The sequence below is a fragment of the Nicotiana tomentosiformis genome, chromosome 7 (genome assembly GCF_000390325.3).
Source record: "Nicotiana tomentosiformis chromosome 7, ASM39032v3, whole genome shotgun sequence".
Lineage (NCBI taxonomy): Eukaryota > Viridiplantae > Streptophyta > Magnoliopsida > Solanales > Solanaceae > Nicotiana > Nicotiana tomentosiformis.
The window spans coordinates 109,182,909-109,198,659 of record NC_090818.1 but is presented as its reverse complement, the minus strand read 5'-3'; the positions used below and the strand labels follow the sequence as shown (position 1 = coordinate 109,198,659).

General features: G+C 37.6%; 1 long non-coding RNA gene across 1 annotated transcript in view; it reads right to left on the bottom strand.

Annotated features, from left to right (window-relative positions):
* Positions 1-15,751, bottom strand: part of LOC138896559 (uncharacterized) — a 16,666-nt gene extending 915 nt beyond the window's left edge. The window contains exon 1 of the long non-coding RNA XR_011409919.1: positions 15,593-15,751. This is a non-coding gene — a long non-coding RNA (uncharacterized lncRNA). The remainder of the gene's footprint in view (positions 1-15,592) is intronic.

Here is a 15,751-nt window from a genome sequence, read left to right as displayed (position 1 = left end):
ATATATATATATATATAGATGTATATATAGTATAGTATATACTATATTATACTATATGTATAGCTTAAGATATATAAAAAGACAAAAATATTGTAAAGAGATATTCAAAGCAATGCGTTATATTTTTATTATAGCATTAAAAAATTATGGCAATATCTTTCTTAGTCTTCCTCCCCCTATGGAATGAGCACAACAAGGTGCTAATACCACCATTGAGAAGAAAAAGAAACTAATCAAGATGTGCCAAAATACAAGTTACATATTAATTTACATGGTATCTCTTACAAATTTCATAAATCCTTCAAGGTCTGGTGGAATTTCCGTTGGTGGTGGCGGAAAAGAAGCTTGGTCATCATTGCTTCCAGGCGAAGCATCATCCTCCGGAAGTTCAGCTAGCATTTCTTCGTAAGCTTCGTCTACCTCTGGTTGTGATTCAGCAAGTCCAAAATTTCTTCTTTCCGAACGGATCCAATCTCTGAAAAGTACTGATTTTTCCAAGCTCTCCCTCATAGACGCTCTATAATCACCGAGTTGAGGTCTTGCTTGACTGAAAGCGCTCTCTGATGCCACTGTTGAAACTTGAATAGTTAAAATGTCTCGGGCCATCCTTGAAAGAATCGTAAAGTGTTTTTCTTAGTCCTTCCACCATTCCAAAATATTAAAGGAGCTGTTAGGATTCACTTTCTCAATTTTCTGTGACAAATAAACTTTAAGCTCATTTAGTTGTGAAAAATTACTAGTACTAGAACCCGTGAACCCCGCCCAAGCACTAAGTGCTCTTACTCCCGTATTTCTTTTAGATGATTGAGAACTAGAAGAAGAAGGAGTTGGAACATTTGGTCTAGCATGATCTAATGCAACTTGATAAGCATTATAAATAGTTTGAATATTTATTTTAATTGAGGCTATTGCGTCCAGAAGTTTAGACAACTCCACATCTTCAAGTGCTAAACCATTATAAACAATTTCATACCAAAATTGAGGACCTCCTAATTTCATAGTAGTATTTAACAATGCAGCAACACCATAAATAGGGGGAATAGGGAAAATATATTTTTTAAACTTTTTTCTCATAGAATCAATAGCAAGTTGATAAATTTTCCCACTGTGATGACCCAAAATGTCATCCTTAAATTTAATAATTTATTATGTGATCTAAGCACTATTTACCATTACTCGACTTGAGTGTGCAGTCCGTAAAAAATTTTCGAAAAAGTTTTCAGGTGAAAAATGGATTAAAATGTGAATTAGAGCTTTAAAACTCAACTGAGTTGACTTTGGTCAACATTTTGAGCAAACGGACTCGGATAAGTGTTTTGACATTTCCGGTAGGTCCGTATCGTTATTTGGGACTTAGGCGTATGCCCGGAATCAAATTCCGAGGTTCCTAGCCCGAGATATGGAATTTTGATAAAGAATTTAAAGTTTAAGTTCAAATAGTGACCGGATGTCGAATTATGTGCAAATGACCCCGGAATAGAATTTTGATGATTCCAACAACTCCGTATGGTGATTTTGGACTTAGGAGCGTGATCGGAATTTTATTTGGAAGTCCGTAGTGGAATTAGGCTTGAAATGCCGAAAGTTGAATTTTTGAGAAGTTTGACCGAGGGGTTGACTTTTTGATATCGGGGTCGAAATCCGATTCTGAAAATTTTCATAACTCAGTTATGTCATTTATGACTTGTGTGCAAAATTTGAGTTCAATCGGAATTGATTTGATATGTTTCGGCGCAAAATATAGAAGTTGGAAGAATTGAAAACTCATAATTCGATTCGATGCGCGATTCGTAATTTGGCGTTGTTTGGCATGGTTTGAAGCCTCAACTAAGTTCATATTGTATTTTGGGACATATTGGTATATTTGGTTAAGGTCCCGAGGGCCTCGGGTGGATTTCGGAAGGTTAACGAAATGGATTTCGGACAAAAAGGAACTGCTGGAATATTTCTGCTGCAGAAGCTATTTTTGGACAGCAACCGGTGCAATCGCAGAGCTGATTTTGGAAGCTTATATCTCGAAATCTATAAGGAATCTGAACATTATCAAAACATGAAAGTTGTAGCCCTTTGATTCTAGTTTCCAGAATGATAAACCATTTATCATTCAGACATTTATACAAAATGGTATGATCAATTGACTGAAGCTGGTACTGCAGATTTTGGCTACAGCAGCGTGCATCGCCAGAAATTTCTGCTGCACAGGGCTGACTTTGGGAGCTTATATCTCGCAATCTATAAGGAGTTGGGCGATGAGAAAAACATAAAAGTTGTAGTACTTTGTATCTAGTTTGCAGAACTTTAAACCGTTTGGCAGCTGGAGTTGAGTACAAGAAATTATGATTGATACACTACAGGCTGTCGAGGAAGAGTTTGATGTTTTCAACATAAGCATGTAATGATCCAAAAGTCCATTTTTAGTTCTAGAGATCGAAATTCGATTTCGAGACTTTCGACATTTTGATAATGAATTATAGGAGTGATCTGAAAAGTTTGGTCTAATTTCATCAAGTCGCGATTGAGTTTTAAGCGCGAAATATGAGTTAATTGTTTAACGAGAAAAATTGGTATCACATTGAGAAAATGAGCTCCGAATTGAGTTTCGATTAAACGAATGGGTTCGTAGTTTTATTTGTGACTCATAGGAACAAGAATCGTCGAATTCCGAGTTCGTATGATGGAGTTAGAGCCTTTTTAGTGAAATAAAACTGCTGGTGTAAATAGTCCTGGTGTGCACCTTTAGCGACCAGATGTGACACTTTTAGCGACTGGATTGGACTTTTAGCGACCGGAATAGTGTTTTTGGGGCAGAAACTTAAGGACCAAAAATGGTCATTTCCTTCATTTCCTTTTGGAGTTTTGGAGCACGGTTCTTGGGCGATTTTGAGGATTTCTTCAAGACTTCAACTTGGGTAAGTGTCCTATATCCAAATGTGATTATATCTCATAAATCCATGGTCATATTCATTATTTATTTCGGATTTAAATGGAAGAAATCAAGATTTTTGCAAAATCTTCCAAAAATAAAAATTTAAGATTTGGAGGTCGAGTTGTTATCGGATTTTGGTAAAATTGGTATGGGTGGACTCGTAATTGAATGGGTTGTCGGATTTTATAAGTTTTGCCGGATTCCGAGATGTGGGCCCCACGGGCAAATTTTGAGCTAATTTCAGATTTTTAATGAAAATGTAATATTTTCTTATGAAAGTGATTACTATAATTTTTGTTGACTGTATCGAATTAATTATGACTAGATACAAGTCGATCGGAGTCGGAAATTCGAGGAAAAAGCATAATACTTGGTTAAATTGGAGCAAGTCGAGGTAAGTGACTTGTCTAACCTTGTGTGGGGAAATTTCCCCTAGGATTGGTATTGATGTGATTATTGAAATGTGTTGAAAGTCGTGTGCACGAGGTGACGAGTGTGTACACGGGTTAAATTGCGAAAGATTATATTTTTAAATTGTGTAGATCACTGTTGCGCATTTATTAAATTATTTTATCTTGATATATTCTTCATCATTGATCTGAGATATATACTTCAAATTTGTTTGATCTTTTCTTACTAATTGTTTTACCTGTTTAGTTGAAACTTGGTTTCTTTTATTCTGTGCATTATTTGAAGGTTGATTTTCTTTAAATTAAATATTATTAATATGAAGTATTTGACATTTTTAAACTTGATATTGAAGCAACGTAGTAAAGATTTTGAAATATTATTTTCCTAAATTATTTACTCCTGAATATTTTTATACTCATTGTGAGGGAGCCGTGAGCTCTTTATTTTGGAAAACTATTATTGATGATTTATTTTGGCATGAGCCGTGAGCTCTTTATTGTGGAAAAATATTGTTGTTGAATTATTTTGGCAAGTTAAATTATTTGAGCACTTGAGGTATAAATTGTGATATATTGTGATATTGATACGCATGCGGTGGTATACGGTCTGGGTTTTGAAACGCATGCGGTGAGATAAGGGTGGCTTGATACGCATGGCTAGTAGGGGAACTACTAGAAGTCATGCGGTGTGATAAGGGTGGCTAAAATGCGGGATGCTATTTCGGAAAAAAAATATTTTCTTTAAATAAATTGTGAAGGCTCCCGCGGTGATATAAGAAAATGAGATATTGTGAATTTATTTATGATTTGGGACTACGAGGCGGTACCTCGTGAGTGCCCTTGTTGATATTGATTTATGGCCATAGTTGCTTTCGATTAATTGTTGTGATTTTCATAAAGTTGAAGGAAATTCTGTTTTGATTCCACGAGATATTATTTGTAATTATTTAATGTCATTAAATGTGACATACTATTTGATTCATTTTCAATGTCATTTTATTTTACTACATTGATAAACATTTTACCATGCCATTGTTATATTCCAGTAGGGCCTCACTTGACCTCGTCACTACTCTACCGAGGTTAGGCTTGACACTTATTGAGTACCGCTGTGGTGTACTCATACTACGCTTCTGCACATCTTTTTGTGCAGATCCAGGTACATTTTACCAGCCTAGACGTCAGTGAGTTACTTGCGCACGGAGATTTCGAGGTATATCTGCCAGCGTCCACAGACTCCGGAGTCCCCTTCTATCATTTTATGTTGCTTCCTTATATTTTATTTAGATCTTGACATATAGAGACATTGAGAATAATTTCTTAGAAGCTTGTGACTTATTTCTACCGGGTTTTGGGAGTTAAAATTGTTTGAATTGTAGTTTATTTATTTAAGATATTTATTATTATTCCGCATTGATAGGCTTACCTAGTCTTAGAGACTAGGTGCCATCACGACATCTTACAGAGGGATTTTGGGGTCGAGACAACTTGGTATCAGGGCACTAGGTTCATAGGTGTTATAAGTCACAAGCAGGTTTAGTAGAGTCTTGTGGATCGGTACGGAGACATCTGTACTTATCTTCGGGAGGCTATGGAACTGTTAGAAAAATATTCACTTCTTTGATTCCTTATCGTGCGGCATTGATTTAGCTTGAAACATATATCTCATATTCCTTTGTATCCACTCGTGTATGACATTGCGCACTCAATATCAGTTGTGCGTCGACGGTTCGTGATGCTGCAGATGGACTACGAGGGAGCCAGAGATGCTCAAACATTGCCTTAACGTGTGGTTCCGACTGAAGATGTGGGCGTATTGAGAGATCACCTAGTGAATCATGTGCGGGGTGCAACGGACATTGGCGTCAGGTTGATTTATACGAGCTGTGAAGGTTATTATTGTGGATCATCGGACGTTGTGACCTATGACTTCACGCCGTCCACTATCAATGGGTGGATTGTGGGGTCATGTATTATATCAGTTTTGGGCCTGAAATGTATATATGTGGTACTGAAAGGTTCCCTAAAATTTATACATGTTTAAGACCTGAGATTTCGTAGAGGATAAGGTTGAGACTTGCGGTATGTCCGCCTCCTTAATAATCCTATACTTCAATACCAAAGGAGTTATAGAAACAACTCTAAATTTATAGAAGGTCTACTTAGCGTGGACGTCACTATTGCGAATTTTGGGGTGCTTCGGAGTAAGTACACTTGTTGACGAGAGTCTGGACTATGTGGTTCGTGATAAGATTTGTCTGTATGGAGCTCTACTTTCGTGATCGTTGTGTATAAATAGGGGTAAGGGTTAAACCAAAGAAGAATCGAAGAGTTTGTTAAGAAATTGGTCAGCTCAACAGTGTTGAATCAGCATAACAAAAGAAGAAATTTGCCTTGGGAGAGATAATTCTCCACCAGTGTTCGTGGCAAGCCTATGAAGAGGGCAGACCAGCCAATGCAACACCGCCCACTTGGCTCAGTTCTCAGAAACACTTTTGAAAGAGTTTGTTTTCTAGACTCTCCGTAATGCGTGGCGCATAAGGTTTGAACGGTTACGTCATGTCACCATTGACGATGTCAGAATATGCCATCAAGTTCAATAAGTTAGCCCGTCATACTCCTACTTTGCTTCCTACATCCAGAGGGTGAGTCCATAGACTCATTAAAGAACTTAATTATGATCGTAAAATTTTGTACGACTCGGGAGCTACAAGTTAATACTTCATTTCTGCTAGTTGTACAAATTGCCAAGATATTAGAACGTGTTCGGGGTAAGGAAAAAGGAAACTGAGGAGACCAAGACGTCTCGAGGTTCTAGGGGATTCAGTGGATTCTACTCTACGAGTATAAATCATTATGGCGGGGGCTCAGGCAGTCGTCCAGCACAGTCTGCACATCGGATTACTCGGGGTGCTCCAGTAAGTTCTTTTAATGCACCACCGACATGAGTTCCTACAATGGTTATTCCAGTTATCTGGCACAGACTCAATATGAGCAGCCTAACCCGCAAAGGAGTTGTTATGAATACGGTGATACTAGGCACATCATGAGAAAAATTGTCAAAAACTTGGGTGAGACTTATTTCATCAAAGCACTCAGGCTACGTGCCCTATTGCAGTTACTACACCACCCACATGACCAGTTAGGGGTGAAGGACAGACGGGTAAAAAGCGTCCTAGAGGTGGAGACCCAGCTGTTGATATATTTATTTTACGGTATGGCGGAGGTTGCTACATCAGATGGTGTCGTTACAGGTACGACCTCGATTTAATATAAAGGAATAATTTCCTTAAGTTGATTCGGTTCTCAATATCGAAACGAGTCTTCTTATTGTGCTTCACTTATGAGTGAGCTTCATAATTCTATAATTTACTTATGTGTTTACCCCTGTTGGGAGATTTTATGGAGATAACTACGCCTATCATTTCGTGTTGGTCACTAATAAGAGCTGCAAGTCTAAATGTAGCTTTCTGTTACTCATTTCGGTAAATTTTGATGTAAATTCCGAATAATTAATTACAAATTATGAATTATATGCCCTACCGGTGTGGGGTTCATTATGTGTTGTGATTTGGTATAACCGAAATTATTTAAAAGGAGAAAATAGAAATTTTCAATTGGCACGATGTGCATATTACTTGTGATTTAGAACTGATGACGAGATCCTCACATTTTTATATAAATTGATATGTTTAAACCGGGCTACGAGCTGCGGTGGAAGTTATATAAGGACGAGATCCTTGTGAGAAAAATTCTTGTGTTTAAGTTCTCCTTTGTGAAATTAAATTTGTACTATAGTACTAATAGGGAGTCATGCCTGTTAGGCTTATTTAAAAATTCTTATATGAAATTCTCTGTGCATAGTTGTCAAATTCATGTTGTAATTATTAATTTTTAACCTACGAGGTAGGTGTCCGCCTAGGTGGCGTTAAATGTGACTCGTTAATTCGGGTAAATAATTATGAAGTCTTCATGCCTCGCATCTAGTTATTAGTATTGTGAAGGTTTGCAACGAGATTTTTGTTAACATGAGGTTAAATGACGATTCTGTAATTGATTATGAACAACTATTAAGACCAAATTTATCCAAGAGGGTGCCCCATTTACAGGGTCAGACGAGTGTGAGTTAAGCTTTTAGAAGCTCAAGATCACTTTGACTCTGACACAAGCGTTGGTATTACTTACATGTTCAAGGTCTTATACTGTGTATTGTGACGCGTCGCGTATTGGTCTCGGCGCGATGTTGATGCAAGACGGTAGGGTGATTGCCTACGCGTCTAGACAGTTAAAGGTAAAAAATAAAAATAAAAAAAATTCGGTCCACGACCTTGAGTTAGCAGCTATTGTTCGTGCCTTGAAGAATTTGGCTCCATTATTTGTACGGTGTCCATTGTGAGGTCTACACCGATCACCAAAATCTACAATATCTGTTTAAACAGAAGGATCTTAATTTGCGGCAGCGGAGATGGTTGGAGTTACTTAAGGATTATTATATCACCATTCTCTATCATCTTGGGAAGGCCAATGTAGTGGCCGATACCTTGAGTCATAAGACAGAGAGTTTGGGCAGCTTAGCATATTTACCGGTAGCAGAGAGGCCTCTAGCCTTGGATGTTCAGGCCTTGGCCAACCAGTTTGTTAGACTGGATGTTTTCGAGTCGAGCCGAGTTTTGGCTTGCGTGGTTTCCCAGTCTTCACTTTATGATCGTATCAGGGAACGTCAGTATGATGACCCTATCTGTTTGTCCTTAAGGATACAGTTCAGCACGGTGATGCCAAGGAAGTCACTATTGGAGAAGACGATGTACTACGGATGCAGGGCAGGCTATGTGTGCCTAATGTGGACGGTTTGCATGAGTTGATTCTCCAGGAGGCTCACAGTTTGCGGTACTCCATTCATCCAGGTGCTGCGAAGATGTATCAAGACTTGAGACAACACTATTGGTGGAGGCGGATGAAGAAGGACATAGTGGGGTATGTATCTCGGTGTTTAAATTGTCAACAGGTAAAATATGAGCATCAACGACAGGGTGGATTTCTTCAGAAGTTAGAGATTCCAGAATGGAAATGGGAGCGGATCACTATGGATTTCATTGTTGGGCTCCCACGGACTCAGCGAAAGTTGGACGTAGTTTGGGTGATTGTGGATAGGCTGACCAAATCAGCTCATTTTATTCCTGTGATTACTACTTACTCTTCAGAGCAGCTGGCTCAGGTATATATTCGCGAGATTGCCAGATTTCACGGCATACCGGTATCTATCATCTTTGACCGGGGTATGCAGTTTACAACACGGTTCTAGAGGGTAGTACAACATGAGTTGGGTACTCAGGTAGAGTTCAGTACAACATTTCACCCTCAGACGGACGAGCAGTTCGAACGCACTATTCAAATACTAGAGGATATGATTCGTGCGTGTGTGTTAGATTTTGGGGGTGCTTGGGATCAGTTCTTACCACTTTCGTAGCTTGCTTACAACAACAGTTGTCAGTCAAGCATTCAGATGGCTCCGTATGAGGCTTGTATGGTAGGTGGTGCCAGTCCCCAGTGGGTTAGTTCGAACCAGGCGAGGCTAGACTTTTGGGTACAGACTTGGTTCAGGATGCCTTGGAAAAGGTTAAGTTGATTCAGGATTGACTTCGTACAGCCCAATCTTGACAGAAGAGTTATGCGAATCGGAAGGTTCATGATGTTGCATTCATGGTTGGTGAGCAGGTATTGTTCCGGGTTTCGCCTATGAAGGGTGTGATGAGGTTCGGGAAGAAGGGCAAGTTGAGCCCTAGGTATATTGGGCCTTTTCAGATTCTTGAGAGAGTTGGAGAGGTGGCTTACAGACTTGCACTACCACCTAGTCTTTCTGCGGTTCATCCGGTATTCCATGTTTCTATGCTTCGAAAATATCACGGCGATCTGTCTCATGTGTTAAACTTCAGTTCGGTTCAGTTGGACAAGGATCTATCTTACGTTGAGGAACCAGTGGCTATTTTAGATAGGCAGGTTCCAAAGCTGAGGTCAAAGAACATTGCTTCTGTAAAGGTTCAGTGGAGGGGTTATCCGGTCGAGGAGGCGACTTGGGAGGTCGAGAATGATTTATGCAGCTGTTATCCACACTTATTCACCAGCTCAGGTACTTTTTCTAACTCCGTTCGAGGACGAACGTTTGTTTTAGAGGTGGAGAATGTGATGACCCAAAATGTCATCTTTAAATTTAATGATTTATTATGTGATCTAAGCATTATTTACCATTACTCAACTTGAGTGTGCAGTCCGTAAAAAAATTTCGGAAAAGTTTTCAGGTGAAAAATGGATTAAAATGTGAATTAGAGCTGGAATGTCAGCTGAAAATCAGGGGATGAGGCATCTTTTTTTTCAACCAAAATGGACAGCTGTTCTATTTTCAGATGTTTATCTAATTTTCAGCATCTTTCCCTTAATAAATTTGGAGTTGACTTTGGTCAATATTTTGAGAAAACGGACTCGGATAAGTGTTTTGACAGTTCCGGTAGGTTCGTATCGTTATTTGGGACTTAGGCGTATGCCCGGAATCAAATTCCGAGGTCCCTAGCCCGAGATATGGAATTTTGATGAAAAATTTAAAGTTTAAGTTCAAATAGTGACCGGATGTCGAATTATGTGCAAATGACCCCGGAATAGAATTTTGATAATTCCAACAGCTCCGTATAGTGATTTTGGACTTAGGAGCGTGATCAGAATTTTATTTGGAAGTCCGTAGTAGAATTAGGCTTGAAATGCCGAAAGTTGAATTTTGAGAAGTTTGACCGAGGGGTTGACTTTTTGATATCGGGGTCGAAATCCGATTCTGAAAATTTTCATAACTCAGTTATGTCATTTATGACTTGTGTGCAAAATTTGAGTTCAATCGGAATTGATTTGGTATGTTTCAGCGCAAAATATATAAGTTGGAAGAATAGAAAACTCATAATTCGATTCGATGCGCGATTCGTAATTTCGACGTTGTTTGGCATGGTTTGAAGCCTCAACTAAGTTCATATTGTATTTTGGGACATGTTGGTATATTTGGTTAAGGTCCCGAGGGCCTCGGGTGGATTTCGGAAGGTTAACGAAATGAATTTCGGACAAAAAGGAACTGCTGGAATATTTCTGCTGCAGAAACTATTTTTGGACAGCAACCTGTGCAATCGCAGAGCTGATTTTGGAAGCTTATATCTCGAAATCTATAAGGAATCTGAACATTATCAAAACATGAAAGTTGTAGCTCTTTGATTCTAGTTTTCAGAATGATAAACCATTTATTATTCAGACATTTATACAAAATGTTATGATCGATTGACTGAAGCTGGTACTGCAGATTTTGGCTACAGCAGTGTGCATCGCCAGAAATTTCTGCTGCACAGAGCTGACTTTGGGAGCTTATATCTCGCAATCTATAAGGTGTTGGGCGATGAAAAAAACATAAAAGTTGTAGTACTTTGTATCTAGTTTGCAGAACTTTAAACCGTTTGGTAGTTGGAGTTGAGTACAAGAAGTTATGATTGATACACTACAGGCTGTCGAGGAAGAGTTTGATGTTTTCAACATAAGCATGTAATGATCCAAAAGTCCATTTTTAGTTCTAGAGATTGAAATTCGATTTCGAGACTTTCGACATTTTGATAATGAATTATAGGAGTGATCTGAAAAGTTTGGTCTAATTTCATCAAGTCGCGATTGAGTTTTAAGCGCGAAATATGAGTTAATTATTGAACGAGCGAAATTGGTATCACATTGAGCAAATGAGCTCCGAATTGAGTTTCGGTTGAATGAATAGGTTCGTAGTTTTATTTGTGACTCATAGGAATAAGAATCGTCGAATTCCGAGTTCGTATGATGGAGTTAGAGCCTTTTTAGTGAAATAAAACTGCTGGTGTAAATAGTCCTGGTGTGCACCTTTAGCGACTAGATGTGACACTTTTAGCGACTGGATTGGACTTTTAGTGACCGGAATAGTGTCTTTGGGGCAGAAACTTAAGGACCAAAAATGGTCATTTCCTTCATTTCGTTTTGGAGTTTTGGAGCACGGTTCTTGGGCGATTTTGAGGATTTCTTCAAGACTTCAACTTGGGTAAGTGTCCTATATCCAAATGTGATTATATCTCATAAATCCATGGTCATATTCATCATTTATTTCGGATTTAAATGGAAGAAATCAAGATTTTTGCAAAATCTTCCAAAAACGAAAATTTAAAATTTGGAGGTCGAGTTGTTATCGGATTTTGGTAAAATTAGTATGGGTGGACTCGTAATTTAATGGGTTATCGGATTTTATAAGTTTTGTCGGATTCTGAAATGTGGGCCCCACGGGCAAATTTTGAGCTAATTTCGGATTTTTAATGAAAATGTAATATTTTCTTATGAAAGTGATTACTATAATTTTTGTTGACTGTATCGAATTAATTATGACTAGATACGAGTCGATCGAAGTCGAAAATTCGAGGAAAAAGCATAATATTTGGTTAAATTGGAGCAAGTCGAGGTAAGTGACTTGTCTAACCTTGTGTGGGAAAAATTTCCCCTAGGATTGGTATTGATGTGATTATTAAAATGTGTTGAAAGTCGTGTGCACGAGATGACGAGTGTGTACACGGGCTAAATTACGAAAGATTATATTTTTAAATTGTGTAGATCACTGTTGCGCATTTATTAAATTATTTTATCTTGATATATTCTTCATCATTGATCTGAGATATATACTTCAAATTTGTTTGATCTTTTCTTACTAATTGTTTTACCTGTTTAGTTAAAACTTGGTTTCTTTTATTCTGTGCATTATTTGAAGGTTGATTTTCTTTAAATTAAATATTATTAATATGAAGTATTTGACATTTTTAAACTTGATATTGAAGCAACGTAGTAAAAATTTTGAAATATTATTTTCCTAAATTATTTACTCCTGAATATTTTTATACTCATTGTGAGGGAGCCGTGAGCTCTTTATTGTGGAAAAGTATTATTGATGATTTATTTTGGCATGAGCCATGACCTCTTTATTGTGGAAAAATATTGTTGTTGAATTATTTTAGCAAGTTAAATTATTTGAGCACTTGAGGTGCAAATTGTGATATATTGTGATATTGATACGCATGCGGTGGTATACGGTCTGGGTGTTGAAACGCATGCGGTGAGATAAGGGTGGCTTGATACGCGTGGCTAGTAGGAAAACTACTAGAAGTCATGCGGTGTGATAAGGGTGGCTAAAATGCGGGATGCTATTTCGGAAAAAAAAATATTTTCTTTAAATAAATTGTGAAGGCTCCCGCGGTGATATAAGAAAATGAGATATTGTGAATTTATTTATGATTTGGGACTACGAGGCGGTACCTCGTGAGTGCCCTTGTTGATATTGATTTATAGCCATAGTTGCTTTCGATTAATTGTTGTGATTTTCATAAAGTTGAAGGAAATTCTGTTTTGATTCCACGAGATATTATTTGTAATTATTTAATGTCATTAAATATGACATACTATTTGATTCATTTTTAATGTCATTTTGTTTTACTACATTGATAAACATTTTACCATGCCATTATTATATTCCAGTAGGGCCTCACCTGACCTCGTCACTACTCTACCGAGGTTAGGCTTGGCACTTACTGGGTACCACTGTGGTGTATTCATACTATGCTTCTGCACATCTTTTTGTGCAGATCCAGGTACATTTTATCAGCCTAGACGTCAGTGAGTTACTTGCGCACGGAGACTTCGAGGTATATTTGCCAGCGTCCGCAGACTCCGGAGTCCCCTTCTATCATTTTATGTTGCTTCCTTATATTTTATTTAGACCTTGACATATAGAGACATTGAGAATAAATTCTTAGAAGCTTGTGGCTTATTTCTATCGGGTTTTGGGAGTTAAAATTATTTGAATTGTAGTTTATTTATTTAAGATATTTATTATTATTCCGCATTGATAGGCTTAACTAGTCTTAGAGACTAGGTGCCATCACGACATCCTACGGAGGAATTTTGGGGTCGTGACACCCACCCTTTGAAAAATGATCAAACAAATTTGCAAGTTCTGCAATATAAACTAAATAGTTAGAAATAGTAGGATAATATTACCCAGAAAATTCATTTGTAGCAATATGAAATTTTTCTAAAACATCTACAAGGATTTTAACATTAGCCCAATCCGCATTTGTAAGGTGCTCATCACCATCACTTACATGAGCATTAAACGTTGAGTTTATGGGGTTTCTATATTCATATGCAACAACTAAACTTTCATACATGTAATTCTATCTAGTTGGACAAGGTTTAGTAACATTTCTTTCTCTTAGGCTAAATTCATCGCATCTTTTAAAATATTCTCTAAGTCTACTTCTACGGTTTGAATAAAAAAGCCAATTAAGAGCCATTTTAACCTTTCAATTTCAACATTTAAAATTCGCATACCATCACCCACAATTAAATGGTAAATATGACAAATACATCTAACATGAAAAATGTTACTAAATGCAGGACTTAGTGTAGTGGTAAGCAAGGTTACAATATTTGTGTTACTAGTAGCATTATACATTGAAACTGACATTATTTTATCACTAATACAAAAATATATCCAAATATCCGTAATCGTGCTAGAAATAAACTGCCCTGTGTGACGTGAATTAATTATTCTATAAGCAATAATGTGCTTTTGCATTATCCAATCCTCATCAATCCAATGACTGGTAACAGTAAGGTAATCACAATCATTACCACTTCTACCAATATCAGTTGTAATAGCAACACGATAATTTATATGAGTAAATAAATAGCGCAAATATTGTTCATATTCATGTTTATATTTATAAATATCGCCCTTTACGGTTGTGCGAGGAAAACCTTTATAAGTAGGATTATAAACTTTTCTAATATAATGCACAAAGTGAGGGTTAGAAGGAAAACTATAGGGTAAGCACATAACAGTAATCATTTTTGCCAATTCTTCCCGATTTCTTTTTGGATCATAATATAAAATACTACCGGTAATAGTGTTAATTCCCGGTTGAAATTGATTTGACCCAGTACTAAAGTCAGCCTGACTAGGTGCACTTGTCCCCTCGGCCAAAGCTTTCATACGAAAATATCTAGCTTTATCTTAAGGGTGTAGCAATATGTGTCTAGTCAACCCCTCCCCCCCCCCCTCCCCCTCCCCCCGACTTCCAACATATTTAAAAACTAACTCTTTATCACAAGTTTTATATTTAGCCCTATTTTTTTCTCTTAGTTGAGTAAAAAATGGCCAAACAACAGATGTTTCTGCCCGTTTAGAAGGTTGTCTAGAAAAAGTAGAGGCATTAACAGGAGGGTCAGACGGGGCATCATTTGGATTATTATTAGTTGGGTTAACTTCAGGAGCAGGACTAGTGGGTGTATCGTCATCCGATTGCGTTTCATCAAAATCTATTTCTTCATCATCATTTTCATCAATAGTTGGATTACCATAAAGAGCATTCATATATTCATGGTTTAATTATTCACCGGGTGCAATATTATGGCAAAATTGACTCTCGATAAACTGTAATAAACTATTATCGCTATCAAGAATAGGAGGTGTAGGACGGGTAACAGGTTTGGGTCGGGGAGTCGGGAAAAGTGGAGGAGAAACAGATTGGCCACTAGATTCACCACTCTTGGATTTTTCCTTATTTTTACTAAATATTTTTTTAAGGAATAAGCCATCAAGCAAAGTAAATAAAACAAACAAAACTATAATACTAAAACTTAAGAGTTGGAACGAGTTTACCGAATTGACGAACAACTTGTTGAAAATTAATTATCGTTGAAGACTTGAAGACTTCAATTCACCAACTTCATAATTTTGCACAAATTGTAACAATTAAGTAAGCAATTATAGAAGAATATTAGAGAGAGATTGAGAGAGTTTGATGATTTTATGAGAAAAATAAAAGAATGAGGGGGTATTTATAGTTGAAAATAGGGAAAAAGTATAATTATAAAAAGTTTGGGGTTAAAACAAAGTTTGAGGGGTTAAATGGCTATTTTGCAAATAGCCAACGGCTATTTTGGCAGACCAAATGACTAGTTTTTAAATGGTCAAACGGTCAATTTTTTTATTTTTTTTAAAATTTATCCGTTGGGCCCGGATAGGTCCGTTTAGGACCGCTTGAACCGGCCCACTTCTCAACCGGTCCCGGTCTCAAACGGTCCCGGTCTCGCGGGTCTCGTCTATTGGACCGGCCTACTACCCAGCCCACCTCCCTACAGTCCTAGTTCTAACCGGCCCACATGCCACCCTTAATCGTAGATAATATGGATGATTATCTTAGCATGTTAAAGAAAAATGTGGCGATATGAAGAATCATGTAACGCTTCAACGTGGCTGCAGGGGAAGACGATGACTGGGTCGAAGAGAAGCATTTAAAGCTGCATAGGGGTGTTGAATTAGAAGAGC